Raw genomic sequence first — 12,132 nt, 5'->3', positions numbered from 1 at the left:
ATAAATAACTAAATGGTATTGACATTTAGTAACAATGTTTTCAGGCATACTACAATCTATAAGTATTTTAGTTTAGAACTCACCGCGCCCACAATGACATTGTTGGCTTTTATTGTCTATACAAGTAGATTACGGTTTTAAAGTTTACTTTTTAGAGTGCAGAGACTGCAGATATTTTATAAACAACAAACTAATGTGTACTAGTCCGTTGTAATGGAAATGTGTAAGTTCTGCATATAATTGTATTCTATTTTGTATGTATTGCACACTGCCCTCACTGTGCACACGGCACTAATAATGTTTTACAGAACATGTTTGCATTCTTTTGAGTCCTGATTAGAATTAGGCTGACTATGTAACGCTCGTTGTTACCATAAACGTACAATTGTAATATTAATATGATACCTACGTATTCATGTATATAAAAACCTTCAATTACGTCATAATAAAACAGAATGGTTATTTGGAAAGATGCTGAGCATATTGTTTGTGTCCGTTCCCTACTGCAGTATTTATTATGAGGCTAGGAGTTGCCTATCTACAAAATGTCTAAGTCAGGTGGTGAGCTTTGCCTAGGAGGGGCTTTACAGGTGACCCTGAGTATCCGAAACGAAGAGCTTGAGACGATCCAGGAATTTCTGATAATCAGCTGGCTAAGGTAAGCCTTTTGCTTATATTTGAGTTATCAGACTTCCTTGATCAGTAAGGCATTTTTGGGAAAAAGGGTACCTATTGTATGCCCCTTAATCGAACTGTATTGATTGGTGGTTATATGTTGTGTTGTCAGTCTACTGTCCTTCGGAGTGTTATAGCTAAGAAAGGGAAGAATAGTGCTGTTCACAGGTAAATGTAAGTACATCTGCTAGATAAAGTAGTTTAGAGGCAAGAGGGTATAGGCACATGTAGAGAAGACTGTCCAGTCATTATGGGCATTAAATTAAGAGAATGAAGGGTAAGAGACCCTCAAAAATGCAAGAGGAGCGCTATACATGAACCAAAGGTGTGGTTCTGCCTATACTGAGCCCCTAGATTAATGGTTAAAGTGGACAGGGATCTACAATGGGTAACTGGGCTACCAAAGTCCACAGGGAGTAATCATGCAGAGTAAACAGCTAGAGAAACAGATATCTATGTGAGCAGGATGGATCAAGGGTGACAATTAACACTAGACAGAAAGGGACATTTTGATGTTAAGTTGTGGGATGAATTTGGGGTCAGGCACTACAATTGGTAAAGTCAAGAAATGAGAGAAGAGAAATGAGAGTTAAAACAGAATACTTTGTTATGTTGTTAGAGAGGGAAGATGGGATGAGCACTATAGCTGCCCGTCTGATCATAGAAGGTACAGTATGTGAAGTATGGTATTACAATACATTGGATGCAAAGGAAATCAGAACAAAATAACAAAAGCAGAAGTTAAGCAATGACATATTAAGAGATAAAAGAAAGTGAGAGAATGATATGCATGTGTTGTGTACAAATGGGAAAAATGTAAGCGATTTTAGAGAGATATTCGTCTATGTGTGTGAATGCTGGAACCTATAGTTCTATCTCTTGTGTGTGTCATGTACGCAGATGTGACCCAATCCTTTGCACTCTCCTGAAAGAATGTGTCTGGGATGAGAGGTCAGTGATAAACTGGAAGGACACCATGTCAATTTCAGTTTTTTAGACAGTTTTTTGTGCCGAGTTAATGATAAACAATGTGATCACAATTATTTTTTAATCTGTTTCCCAAACATGGTATAATGAAGGTTGCATTTAACCATGTATTACACAAATTGAATATCCTTTGATAATGGAAACAGTACATTTAATAAAAGGAAAATTAAGTAATAACGCATATTAATTTCTAATATGAGTAAGTGTTTAATTAAGGCTCCTGCGCTGTATATGGAATAAGAGGTGGTAATTTATCTTATTAGCTGGATGCTGCAAACACTTCCATGAGACACACTCTCATGTGGATTAAATGAAAAAAGAAAGAAAATAGTGCTGTGCTCCCAAAATGAAATGATGCAAAAGAAAAGTAAACAACTTTTATCTTAAAAGATAAACATATGTGACCTTATGGTACGTGATCTAGTCAAATACACTCGGGACTTAACTCAAACATATATAAATTGTTCCTATATATATCTGAAAATCAAGTCAAATATATATCAACATATAAGTGACGTGTCACAACAACACATCTTAAACGTGACGTGGTTCGGGGGGCTGCCCCCAGTTAAAGTGCTCACAGTGTATATATCTAAAAAAAATCAGATAAATTCAGTATATATATATACATAAAACAATTACTTCATAAGCAACAAAGTGTCATGTGTGATAAAGTATAAATAGTGGTCAAAATATATTAAAGTGCTGAAAACAGAAAACAGAAAAACAGAACAAAATAAAACACACAGAAGTCCAACTGAGTGAAAAAATCCAGTGAGAGTATTGGATGCAGTCATAAAGTGACTCAGTGCTTGCAAGGTGCAACAAACTCTTTCTCCACTTCAGTGATTCCACATGTTACTAGGCACACCAGGTAATTACATCACCGCTGTAAGGTATACAGCGTATCTGCAGCCTTTTCAGAGGTACACAGGGAATCAAGAGGGGAACTTCAGATAGCCATACTGTAGTCACCATCCATATAACCGCTCCATAGGTGTCTTGTGTGTCCTTGTGTGTTGTGTTTTTTTACATTTTTTTTCACAGATGAATGGGTAGGGGTACATTGTACCCCATACTCATTCACATAGGGTGGGGGGCTGGGATCCGCAGGCCCCCTTAGTAAAGGGGGCTCACGGATTCCGATAAGCCCCCCGCCCGCAGACCCAGACAACCAATGGCCAGGGTTGTCGGGAAGATGCCCTTGTCCTCATCAACATGGGGACAAGGTGCTTTGGGGTGGGGGGCCACACGGCCCCCCTTCCCCAAGGCACCCACCCATGTTCAGGGCACGAGGTCTGGTACGGCTCAGGAGGGGGGGTGCTCTCTCGTCCCCACCCCCTTTCCTAGCCGGCCGGGTAGCGTGCTCGGATAAGGGTCTGATATGGACCTGGGGGGACCCCTACACTGTTTTTTTCGGCGTAGGGATTCCCCTTTAAGTCCATACCAGATGACGGGGCCAGCGACGCTTCCTTCGCTGGTCCTGGCTACCTGGACAAAATGAACGGACTTTCCTCCGTGTGTGTGGGCGAGCCTGTTCATTTCAAAAGTACAGCAGATATTCCAGTGGACTAAGTCCACTGCAAAAGTGCCGTGTGTGGGCAGGTAGCTCGTTCGGAAAGTCCGGCGGACAGTCCGGCGGTTTCTCCACCAGACTAAGTCCGCCGGATAGTCTGATATGTGTCTACGCGGCATTACACATCGTGGATAAACTGTAGTACTGAGTCCCAGAATTTTGCAACATGTGGGCATTCCCACAGGCGATGTAGAAGCGTGGGGCATGGTGTCGAGCACCATGTGCAACGTTCTTGTTCGGGATCAGCACGATTGATGCGGAAGGGATAATACGCTCTGTGCAAGATCTTGAATTGAGTTTCCCTCCATGTTTCAGAGACGGTGATTTGGCGGACACGTTTGTGGTCCTCTAATATCTTCCCGGGAAGGTCGACGTTGTCAAATATGTCCGCCCACTTTTGAAATGGTTGAAGATGGTATTTGGCAGATTGGTGGGAGATCAGATAGGTATAAATGCTCGAAATAGAGTAGTCCCCACTGTGCAGTATCGTATCTATAAAAGATTTTTGGAAGGGGTCCGTAGTAGGCCCATAGCAGTTCTTCAGGTAGCTGAGTAATTGGTGGTAATAGAAGAAATGGGTCGCTGATAGAGAAAATTCCCTAGCCAGCACCTGAAAAGGTTTAGGCTTACCCGAGCTGTGTAGGTAAATGTCCTGTACCTTAGTGAGACCTTTCGCCGACCAACAGGTAAACACTCCATGCATTGTAGATGGGAAGAACATGGGATTAGCTTGGATAGGCAAATGGCGGGAGATATTAGAAGGCAACCCTAGCAGTCTCCAGGTTTCCCTCCAGGCTACTATCGTGTCTCTGATAAGTAGATTCGATTTAAGATGTATAGGTAACTTTTTTGGGTTTGAGTGGAGAATAGCTGATAGGGCAAACGGCAAAAGTGCTAATTTTAATGGCTAATATGCAAGATATTGTCCTAAAAAAGGTTTGGGGACCTGGCTCCTGCCCCAGGGGACATGGGTCAATGCCTAAAATGTTTTTAAAAACGACAGTTTTTTCTGGAGCACCGATTTTAATGATGATTAAAGTGAAAAAAAGTGAAATATTCCTTTAAATATCGTGCCTGGGGGGTGTCTATAGTATGCCTGTGACGTGCCACGTGTTTCCTGTGTTTAGAACAGTCCCTGCACAAAATAACATTTAATGGAAAAAAAGTCATTTAAAACTGCTTTTTTTGGGGTTTTTTTTGGTAATATCTGGTTCTGGCAATACGGATGAAAATCATTGAGAAAAATGGCATAGGTAGCCCCCCACCCATTACCTGCCCCTTTGGGTCTTGTATGGATATTAAGGGGAACCCCGTACCCATATTAAAAAAAGGAAAGGTATGGGGCCCCCAGGCCCTACATACTCAGAACAGGAGTATACAGGCGGTGCAAACAAGACAGGGACTGTGTAGGTTTGTTGTGTTAAGTAGAATCGGTTTGTAATTTTGAACTGGCACATTTTTAAAGTGTAGCTCCAGTCAAAAAATCTATTTTTAAGCTTTTAGGAAAACATAGGGAAGGGTTATCACCTCTGTATAATTTGTTTTGCCGTCTTTTTTCCTCTCGCTTCCTGTTGTCTCCTTCCGTTTGCAAGTAGGAGACATTTGTAAGTTGGATGTTTGAAAGTAGGGGCCTGCCCTATATGCTCTGCAGAAATGGGGGCCTAAGGTGTTGGTGTTGCCACAACACTGTAAGCCAGGGTTCTCAAACTTGCGGCCCTCCAGCTGTTGCAAAACTACAAGTTCCATCATGCTTTTGCCTGTGGTAGTCATGCTTATAACTGTTAGCCTTGCAATGCCTCATGGGACTTGTAGCTTTGCAACAGCTGGAGGGCCACCAGTTTGAGATCCCTGCTGTAAGCCCTCAAAGTGACTCTTGCTGAGCGCCCTGCTGTGAACGATTATATCAAGAATTGTAATTACATGCCATTGTTGAACAGTGGTAGAAAAATTGGGCCTTTGGTGGTTGTGGTGGTGGTGCTGGTGCCACAATACTATATCACTAAGTCCTCACAGTTACTCTCAGTGGGCACAGGAACGGGCCCTGCTGTGAAATATTATATCAAGAATTGTAATAACATGCCCCTGTTAAACAGGAGCTGAAAAATTGGGCCTTAGGCACTGCTTGCTGGTGCCACAACACTGCAACCTCTCCCAGATACTGTAGTTGGAGTGCAGGAATGAGCCCTGCTGCAAAGCATTGCATCAAAAATTTTAATTACATGCTCCTGTTAAACAGGGGCTGAAAATGTGGGCCTATACACTGCAACCTCTACCATATTCTCCAGTTGGATTGCAGAAATGAGCCCTGCTGCAAAGCATTGCATCAAAAATTGTAATTACATGCCCCTGTTAAACAGGGGCTGAAAATGGGGCCTTAAGCACTGGTGCTGGTGCCACGACACTGCAACCTCTCCCATATACTCTAGTTGGAGTGCAGGAAGGAGCCCTGATGCAAAGCATTGCATCAAAAATTGTAATTGCATGCCCCTGTTAAACAGGGGCTCAATATATATAATTCCCTCTCCCATCCCCCCATCACATGCATGTGTATGCCCATACCCTTACAAAATTCCACATCCGTATATATGTGCACATGTTATCTCACATTTCCATTTTAGCATCCCACCCTCCTCCCAAGTCATTCTACCCCCCGTCCTACTTTTCCCTTTGAAAGAGGTCCTATTAGACCAATCTGCATTCTATATGTGTATCAAAAAAATAAAAATAAAAAACACAAACAAAACCCATCCCCTATATCACCGCACCATCCTACACACCCATGACCCTCCCATTTATTTATTTTTTCCCCCAAATCCCTCTATAAATTTTCATATTTCATATTAGTGAGAAAAAAAAAAAAAATATATATATATATATATATATATATATAAAATATAAAAAAAAAAAAGAGATTGTATAATATATTATCACCCTTATCTAAATTTCATATCCCTTATTAGTGCACTAAAACCTTTTATCCGTACATTTACATGTATGCACATATAAGTGCTCAGAGAAAAAAAAAAAATATATATATATATATATATATAATAACCCACACTACCTCCTTCCATCTCACATCAATATACACCTTGACATCTACCCCACTAAAGCACAAGGAGGGAGGAAGAAGAAAACCACAAAAAAAAAATAAACCTATAACACACAAGTCCCCAAGATACCATCTATGGTATATCCCTCTTTCATGCACCCTCTTCGGGGGTTTTTTATTAAAAAAAAAAAAAAAAGGGGGGGGAATCCCAGAAAAAAAAAATTAATCGGGGGAGGAGGTCCTTTACCTCTTAATGTTGGGTCTATCTTTTCTTCTGCTTCAGCTTCACTTTGGTGATTCACAGCTTGGCCCCTCTGATTGTTCCCTCCTTTCTACCATTCTGTTCTTCCTTTTATTCGGGAAATCTTTCTCCTCTCCTGTTATCAGGGGATCTTTCCAGTTAGGTACCTCAATCATTTCTGACCTAAAAATTGGAACAGGTCGGGTAACTGCTTATGGTCGTATAGAGAAAAAATAAGTCCTTCTTTTTTAATTATCAACGAAATTGGGTATCCTCATCGATATGTTGCCCCCTTAAATAACAGGTGATCTAGTAATGGCTTTAACAGTCGACGTCTGTCTCTCGTCTGTCGACAAAGATCTGAATAAATTTGTATCTCTTGTTTATCAAACTCCACTGGGCTCTTTCTCCATGCAGCTCTTATTATCTCCTCTTTAGTTTTATAGAAATGTACTCTGCAGAGAACGTCTCTGGGAGCTTTCGGGGCATTTTTCTGAAACACCGGAATCCTATGCACACGATCAAGTTCGATCTGTGTATCAGGGGGATTACCCAACAGTTCATTAAAAATACTCAATAGTACTCCACTTAGCTCTGTAGCTGTCACTGTTTCTGTAATACCTTTTATCCGCAGATTATTCCTTCTGCTTCTGTTCTCAGATTCCTCAAAATGTAACTGCAGAGTAGTCATTCTCCGAGAATGCTCTTCACATTTTTTCTCTAGTTCCTTTCTACTTTATTTTGGGATAATTCACATTTATGCAATTTATAGTCTATTGCCTCTATTTTCTTACGTACCTCACTCACTTCCTCCTTTAATGGACCCAGCAGGTTGCACATTAATGCTTGTATATCCTCCTTTGTAGGTAAGGCTTGAATCAACTGTCTAAGCCCCTGCTCTCCTTCTCCCATCTCTTTTAAATCTGCACCTATTACTGGCGCCTGATATATCTGCCGGTCTATCTCTGACATTTTTTGAGATGAGGCAGGACAATTATATGAAAGTGGATACAAAACTGACCTTTCACTTTCGTTTTGATCCGGCTGTCCTCCTCTTATGCACCTCTCCGTCTGTGCAGGGATAGCTATAACCTTTTTTTTTTTCTTTTTTTTTTTTTCTCTTTTTCTTTTTTTTTAATGATGGGATGGGACATATGGTTTTGGAGAGTGGGAGGGAGGGGATGGGTGAGGGGAGGGGGAGAGGAAACTATATACATATGTGGTTTCTTTTTTTTTTTATAAATTTTTTTATTTTTATTTATTTATTTATTTATTTATTTTTTTCTTGCTCTTCTTCCCCTCCTATCCCCCTGTCTCGTTGATGGTGGGGGGAGGGGGGGGAGGGAAAGGTTTTGTAATCTATTTAAAGAAAAAGGGGGGTAGCAGCAGGAATGGGGAACGATGAGGGGGAGGAGGGAGAGAAGGGAGAGAGGAAGGGAAGGGAGGAAGTAAAGATGTGAAAGAAAAGGGGGAAAAAAAATAATATGCGAAAATGTTAAGAATTAAGTAAAGATTATGATAATATGTCTATGTTAATAAGAATAAGATGAAGGTGGTAGAAAAAAAATTATTGGATGTGTAGAGAGCGCTGTTGTGGGCACGGTTCACTGACTCCTTTTTTGCTCACTAACACCCCCATATTAAACGCCTCTCCTCCAGGTGGAGGAAAAGTCGGAGGCGTTTGGGTTTTTTTTTTCTTTTTTTTTGTGTGTTGAGGACAGATCCGGATATAGTATCTGTGTCTCATTTGCTTGAAATAAGGGGTTGTGTTGGGGCGGGGGTTGGGTGTTTTTTTTTTCTCGTCCTTTTTCCCTCCGCTTCTTCCCCCCCTCCCCCCCTTTTTTATTATAATTTTTTGGAGTTGACCGGCAATAAAAATTACTAAAATAAATTTTACATCATACAATGTTAAGGGATTAAATACCCCAGAGAAACGTACTCGATTAATAATGGAGTTGAAGAGACTAAAGTCTCAAATAGTTTTCTTGCAGGAAACTCATTTTAAAAAGGATAGGATTCCATGGAGTAAAAATCACTATTTCCCCTGGGTATATCATAGCACCTCACAGAACTCGAAATCCTGCGGGGTGTCTATTTTAATAACAAGACAGATACCATGGAAGGAACAAGGGGTACATATTGATGAGGAAGGTCGCCTCTTGATAGTGAAGGGTAGTGACATTGGTAAATCTATATTTGCCGAATGAAGAAAAGTAACCTCTCTAGAAATATATTCACAGATTATACAACAACATAAAGAGGGAATACTAGTGCTAGGAGGCGACCTAAATATGGCGTTGGACCCAATAAAGGATACATCAAAAGGTTCATCTCATCTATCTTATGTCAAATTAAGGAAAGTAAAGAGATTGATGCAAGAATTGCAGCTGATTGATAGCTGGAGGGCTGTTCACACACAGAGCAGAGATTACACATTTTTTTCGGCAAAATATAAATCTTACTCTAGAATTGATTACATTTTAATCTCCCAGAATGTGATGACCTCCCTGGTGGAAGCCTCAATTGGCCTATTTACATTATCAGATCATGCCCCGACGAGCTGTGTGATAGAGTTAGGGGAGGCGGAACCAAGGGAATGGCAATGGAAGTTAAATTAAACATTATTGAAAGATAATGAATATAAGGAAAAATTAGAACAAGAACTGGATGATTTTTTCGCAACAAATAAAATAGGAGAAACAACACCTTTTTGTATATGGGAAACACACAAATGTGTTATGAGAGGAATATTTATCTCCTTGGGAGCACATAGAAAACGCAGATTGAATGAAACAATCGAGAATTTGCTTAAAGAGATTGGAGAACTAGAAATAGTACATAAAAAATCACAAGCACAAGCGGTAGAACAGAAATTAGATGGCTTGCGTGAAAAATTAAATCTCCAACTAATAGAAAAAGTGAAAGCAAAGTTAACTCGAGGGAAGTGGAGATTTTATGAATTTGGGAATAAACCAGGGAGATTGCTGGCAAATGCCCTAAGAGAAAGTACAACTAGGAACTCAATTACCGTATATACTCGAGTATAAGCCGAGATTTTCAGCCTCTTTTTTGAGGCTGAAAGTGCCCCCCTCGGCTTATACTCGAGTCATCGCTGTCTGCCCGCTCGATCAGCGTGTCGAGCAGACAGACAGCGGCCATTCTATTCAAAAGCCGCGCCTCCGGCTCCGCCTTCGCCTGTGATAGGCGGAACACTGAATTTCCCAGCAGCCTGTGTTCCGCCTATCACGGACATCGTATCATCCTCGTACTACGGACGAGGATGATACGACGTCTGTGATAGGCGGAACACAGGCTGCTGGGAAATTCAGTGTTCCGCCTATCACAGGCGAAGGCGGCGGCGCAGCTTTTGAACTTTACAATGGCCGCCGACGAAGAGGGCACGGGACGGCACGGCACGGGACGGGACGGGACGGGGGCAAGGCAAGGCACGACACGGGACGGATGCAAGGAGGCAAGGCACGGGACGGAGGCAAGGAAGCAAGGCACGGGACGGAGGCTCGGGACAAAGGTAGGCTGGACACACACACACACACACACACACACACACACACACACACACACACACACACACACACACACACGGATGGAGACACACACAGGGATGGATGGATGGATGGAGACACACACACACAGGGATGGATGGATGGATGGATGGAGACACACACACACAGGGATGGATGGATGGATGGATGGAGACACACACACACAGGGATGGATGGATGGATGGACACACACACACACAGGGATGGATGGACGGACACACAGGGATGGACGGACACACAGGGATGGACGGACACACAGGGATGGACGGACACACAGGGATGGACGGACACACACACAGGGATGGACAGGCATGTCTCACCCTCGGCTTATACACGAGTCAATAAGTTTGCCAGTTTTTTTGGGGGTAAATTGGGGGCCTCGGCTTATATTCGGGTCGGCCTATACTCGAGTATATACGGTACACAAATTAAGACACAGAGAGATGAAATGGTTAATACATCGCAGAAAATTGCTCAGGTATTTAAAGAATATTATGAGAGGCTATATCAGCTGGAAAAGAAACCTACTTTGGCAGAGGAGTTAAAAAAGGGGAAAATAGCTAGAGAATACATTGAAAGGAGGAAATGGCCAGAGAAATGGACGTACCAATCACTCTAGAAGAATTTGTAAAAGCATTAAAAATATTGAAATTAGGCAAATCACCAGGTCCAGATGGATTCACTCTGTCATATTACAGAATGTTTGCGGAGAAATTGGCTCCGAGATTTATGGAAGCATATAACTCAATACGGGGGGGGGGGGGGGGGAAGCAAATTCCAACAGAAACGTTACTCGCGCATATAACAGTAATACCAAAAGAAGGAAAGGATCCCTCTCAGTGTCCCAGCTACCGACCTATTTCGTTGTTGAATGTGGACCTTAAACTGTTCACAAAGATATTAGCCATGAGATTGATAAATGTGATACCGGAATTAATACACCCAGATCAAGTAGGGTTTGTCCCAGGGAGAGAAGGAAGAGAAAATACACAACGAGTGGTGAACACAATCTTCCTGGTACAAAAACTGCATAAGTCAACGGTGAAAGTATCTGCGGATGCAGAAAAAGCGTTTGATCGGGTAGATTGGATATTTTTAAAAGCGGTATTACAGCATATAGGCCTGGGGGAGGGGATGCTGAGATGGATCCTTAACCTATATTCAAAACCAAGTGCTAGGGTGAAAGTGAATGATAGATTATCAGAGCCATTTTCCATCTTAAATGGAACACGCCAGGGATGTCCCCTCTCACCCCTGATATTCATTTTGACAATAGAACCTTTTTTAAGGAAAATACGTGCCAATGTGAACATCAAGGGGGTAAAAATAAAAAATGAAGATCAGAAGTTGGCAGCTTATGCAGATGATTTGATCTTTTTTATAACGTCCCCAATTACATCTCTCCCATCTTTACTAATGGAGTTACGCGAATATGGGAAAATATCTAACTTCAGAATAAATTATGGAAAATCAGAAGCTATGGGGGTAGAAATAGATTCGTCTCAGTTACAAGCGATATCCACACAATTTGATTTTAGATGGACGAATTCATACATAAGTTATTTAGGAACCAAAATGTCAAAAAATCTAAATGAATTGTTTGACCTTAACTATATTCCATTGGTAAAACAGATTAAAAGTGATCTTCAAAAATGGGACAAAGAGATCTTTACGTGGTTTGGGAGAACCAATATTATTAAGATGAATGTGATGCCAAGACTTTTATACATAATACAAACCATACCGATTAAGATCCCTCTAAGGCCGCGTACACACGGGCGGACTGTTCGCCCAACCTTGTCCGCTGAACAGTGTTTGGGCGGACAGTCCGCTCGTGTGTGGGCTTTCAGCGGACAGTTTCAGCGGACAGTTGGACGGACAAAGTCTTTCGGAAATTCCGAAAAACTGTCCGCTGAAACTGTGTTTGAGCGAACAGTCCGCCCGTGTGTGGGCTTGTCCGCTGTACTTTCGAAATGAGCGGACTGTTCCCGCTCGGAAAGTCCGCCCATTTCGAGCGCGTGTACAGGTAGGCGGGGCC

The sequence above is a fragment of the Lithobates pipiens genome, unplaced genomic scaffold (genome assembly GCF_037356315.1).
Source record: "Lithobates pipiens isolate NorthernLeopardFrog02 unplaced genomic scaffold, aLitPip1_a1.2 Scaffold_27, whole genome shotgun sequence".
Classification (NCBI taxonomy): domain Eukaryota; kingdom Metazoa; phylum Chordata; class Amphibia; order Anura; family Ranidae; genus Lithobates; species Lithobates pipiens.
This window is presented reverse-complemented; position numbering follows the sequence as displayed.